The sequence below is a fragment of the Montipora capricornis genome, chromosome 14 (assembly GCF_036669925.1).
Source record: "Montipora capricornis isolate CH-2021 chromosome 14, ASM3666992v2, whole genome shotgun sequence".
Taxonomy (NCBI): domain Eukaryota; kingdom Metazoa; phylum Cnidaria; class Anthozoa; order Scleractinia; family Acroporidae; genus Montipora; species Montipora capricornis.
The window spans coordinates 17,299,329-17,304,069 of record NC_090896.1 but is presented as its reverse complement, the minus strand read 5'-3'; positions in this window follow the sequence as shown (position 1 = coordinate 17,304,069).

Below are 4,741 nucleotides of genomic sequence, written 5' to 3'. Positions count from 1 at the left end.
ATAGAGCAGTTTGGATTTCAGAGTTTTTCACAGTGCGTGACATGTTGACGGCTTTTGAAAAACATGCCAGTTGCATAAAAAGATCGATTTCTCTCGAGTTTTTGTGGCCTAAACAGCCAATATAATAGGAGCCGTGTCTATATGAATGTTTTTTAGCTCATTACACAGCAGAAAGTGTTAAAGACAGCCAAACTAAATTCCAGATGTTTCTACCGGTTTCCGGCCGCCACGCTGGTGTACTTCAGCAGTACACCAACATGGCGCCTCCATTACTAAACTCTACAAATTTGAGTAATATGTTTTGCCAAATAACTCAAGTACGGAATATCGCACAGCCCTGAGACTTGGAGCCGTTGTTTATTTATTCCTCTTCCATATCATTTCAACATCTTGACTCAATTTCTTAAATGGTAAGCGATTTATCTTTCCACTTGCATGACGTGCACGCCAAGAATAGTCGTACGCGAAGTGCAAGTCAATCAAAGAACACGACGATCAGTCGCTAGTGAGATAAAAATTATGCTTTCACTGGCAATCAAAGCAATTGATTCACCCTCACTGGAACACCACATTGAAGAAACGAGTGAAGCTGTTATGTTTCAGATGCAGTATGCAGTTTCCACAGGACAGTTCAGGATCAACCTGGCTGGAATGAACAGCACTGCTGAAAGATCCTCGTTTCAGCATCTAGCATCAGACATAACGTGTAATCCTGGGTTTGTGAAAAGTAACGGTCTAGGATGTGGTAAGCAGCACCTCGTACGTTTAATGATTCCAATCAAAAAGACCGACTGTAATCAAAGCTGCACTTAATGTAAAGTTGTGCACTTGTTGTTTGCCATCATGGACTATTTCCGTCCGCCACCAATAGATATACATTGACGTTTTCTTATAAGTGTTATCTCAGTTAAGAAAAATTTTCTTAAAGCTGCTCAAAGCCTCTGTAAGTGTACTTTGGATTCACAACCAACAATTAAGCAAATGGACACTGGAAGATGATCTTTGCGTGTTTTCTTCAGTTTCGTTTTGTTATTGCCTAGTTGGTGTGTTCATTTTGCCTAAATTAGCACTTTTTGTAGCCTGCTCGTTAGCGTGTCTTGTTTTCGCGTCTTAAAGTTTGGCACATCTTACACCGTCATTTACACCCTTAGTTTTCTCGCTTTGCATAATTTGGTTTCTTAGTATATAGGTAAAGGTAAAGTCTGCTACGAGCCTAGAAGGCCCATAAGGCCGGCGCTTATCTCCGGTTTCTGTAGCATGAAGAGACTAGGAGTATTTTTCTACTCCCCCCTGGATGGGATGGCATTCTATCGCAGGGTTACCCCCAGTATTGGATTCGCCGGTACCCATTTATACACCTGGGTGGAGAGAGGCACCGTGAGAGTAAAGTGTCTTGCCCAAGAACACGACAGAATGTCCCCGGGCAGGACCTGAACCAGGACCACTCGATCCCGGAGTCGAGTTCGCTAACCATGAGGCCACCGCACCTTCTTAGTATATAAACTTATGTTTTTTTCATTTTGGGACCTTTTTTTTTTTCGGCACTTGAGGTCGTACTACGCGCAGCTCACTATTAGGAAGTTAAAGCCAGTCTTTCCTCACATCAAGCAGTTCAAATTATCTTCATTGAGTTTCCTATAGTCGTAACAATGTAAGTATCATCGTTTCCTGTTAGTTCACTCTGACTATCGTCTTTTCTCGTTTCTTATTGCTTTGCGTAACCGATACATTTGTAACTTTTTGTTTTTTTAACTTTCAACCCGCTTGTTTTGTATCTACAACTTTTAAATAAACATTAGTTCGCTCGAATTACGTGGAGTTGAAAAGTACGTCCATCGTATTAGTGATTTCAGCCGTTACAGATACTGTACCTAAACTTATCGACTTTTCGGGATTAGGACGATGAACCGTAGGTCCCGTATCACACAACACTTCTTCCTATATAATAACCTGTGGGCCGTTAAAGATCACCTTCTGTGATCACCTTTGTGACTGTAAATCTTCAAACTTAAAATTTAGTTATGTATCTTAGGAGCGTAATTACGAATACTAGAAGTGCTGAGCTTCAGCATTTAAGTCTCGACTCATTTTGAATTAACACTAGAAAGCTCTCTCTATATGTTATTGGAAGGTACTATTGGAATAACATCCTCTTGTCAATCAGAAGTAAGACTACAATGCGATCTTTAAACGAGCGTTAAAACATCATTACGGCTTGCTCAGTACTAAAACATACTTCGTTTATTTGATATTAAACACTTAAAGATTGGCCCTGAGGGAAACAGTTCCTTTTGTTTCCCGAGAATCTCTGAAATTCTAGGGAAACAAAATGAACTGTTTCCCGAGGGACCAGTCATTAAGTGATTTGTTATATAGCACAAAAAGAAAAACTTGCAATGGCAACAACAACGGCGGTCGTCGGTCAACATTCGCGGGTAACAGTGCACTGTTACCGTCTGACGTCATAGATGTTGCACTGTTGCCCGTTCAGAGACTTTTGGCGGGAAACAGTTTTATTGTTAGATGTCATCTGACCTCGAAGTAGCGCATCACCGTGTAACATGCAATTTTTGCGGCACTTTTATCTTAAGCTGATTTTAACTTTTATTTTTCGTATTAAACAGAAAAAATTACACCACGCAAAATAAAAGTGCTTAACGGTATTCAAGTTTTGTTTTCGAACAAACATTACATTTAAATTATCGGTAAAACAACGCTCATTGATTCCCGCGAGAATATTTTCCAAATGGCCATGGCAGGCAGGATGATGAGAGCTGTCAATCTGTCACTGGGGTTCCAAAACGCAATATGAAACCATTGCAGTCTTTCTTTTTGCTCTAACAAACTCCCGCGGTATCTGCGACCCGCACTTTCAGCCGTTTTAAATTGTTCGTTCGTTTCAACGATTTAGAGCAAAAGAGACTGCTTGCAGTCTACTCCCTAATATCTAGATTCAGCCAAGCCTAAAAGCTGAGCTCCCGGGCTGTTTTTTTTTTTACAGGCTGTAGGGTTAGTGAAAATAAAAGGTTTCGAATTGTCCGCGTTTTGGTGTTTCTGGTTACTTTAAAATTAAATCATGTTCTTTTCTTTCTTCTTTAGAAAAAAATCATTGCAAAACTAGTTTCGCATGAGTTTTTAAAGAAAACAAGCAAATCCTCAGCAAAAGGAAAGCAGGGCCGTATCCAGAAAAAAATTGTGACTGAGGCAATGTCTATGGTTAAATTCTCTCCGTAGGTATTTTAGGCGTTTATGATGAGTACATATTAAAGCCAATACTAGAATCACGCTTTATTAAAAATAATCACCAAAAACGTGACTGAGGCAACTACCTCGGTTTGCTTCATACTCGCTACGGCCCTGAAAAGGGAAAAAGCCATTTCAGAGTCAAAAGCCAGCGAATAGGAATCACGCTAAAATTAGAAATCACAGGCGTACTAGCTCGTGATGTGACAGATCGGCGTTAGGAAATGTTGTCAGTTCTTCAGTTCCCGCGGTCTGCTCCCGTCTGACCTTGTATGTCAGTCGGTAGACCAACGGTGATTTATCCCGAAGGTCATGGGTTCAATTCCCACTCTGGTCAGAGTTTTTCTCTGTCCTTGTGTGGGCCCATTTCCATTAGTAAGGCTAACGCTCATATGGTTCATATGGGGTAAAAACCTAGCACTTCACATTACACTCTAATCAATTAAGTCTGATCAAGGTCAAAAACAGTTTTATTAGTGTACTTTATTCCCCGAGATCATTTACATTTTGATGTATATCATTGAAACACGCCAGCTCTGCTTAGAAAAAGAATACGGCAACCAAGAAAGGACGAACTTCAAACAAGAAGTCCAACAAATTACCTGTACGTGCTTGAAATAAACTTCTGAAAACACAAGCTAGTGATATTTCTCCTTAATTTTACGAAAACTCATTGCGATTGTGTTTATACAATGAGGGCAAAATTTTCTTGTCACTGTCAAGGAACATCGAAAAACAGTTACAGTGTAGGCAAATGGTTTAAAAAAAAAAATTGTTCGCTCGCATTTTAGAGCAAAACAACAAAAAAACAAATCAATTATTTCTCTATGTCCAAAAAGAGTACAGATGATTGTTATTTTTGAGAATAAAAATTCGAGTTTCATTCCTGAACAAAGGCAAAAAAGAAGAAACCACTTACGCATCCGTAAAAAAAACAAACGGTTTAGTGTCCAAGAAAAGAATTTGTGGAGTAACGTCTTCCACCAAGTTTGAACTATTACTGGTATACTGTTTGTCGTTCTCGTTCTCTTTCTCTTCTTTCGTTTCTGTTATTCTGTCAGAGGTCGCCCAGGCAACACTATCGAAATTAAAAATCGTCTAAAGATATGCTAAAAATCAGCGCTAAACAAACTAAAAATATATACTCAGCTTTAAGTTTATATCTCTCCGATGCTTGACTTGAAGAACTGCGTACCCACCAGTGTGGTCCTGAGCACAGCTATGTATGTCAAACCTGAATTGAAACCGGCAAAAAATGAGGGAACAAAATTTCTCCAAACCGTTTTCCACTTGAACACGAAAAGAGTCGGCTGTTAAGAGCTTTAGTTGGCGTAGTATGGCCGTGTGGTTTCCGGATTAGTGGCCCTATAGAACGTATTTCAAGCTTCACCGATTCGCTTTTACAACCTATTGCTAAGAATTAAGAATCACATATCAAAGACACCACAGACTTTGTCCGGTTCATTGAAAACACGCAACTTCCAGACAAGCAATAATT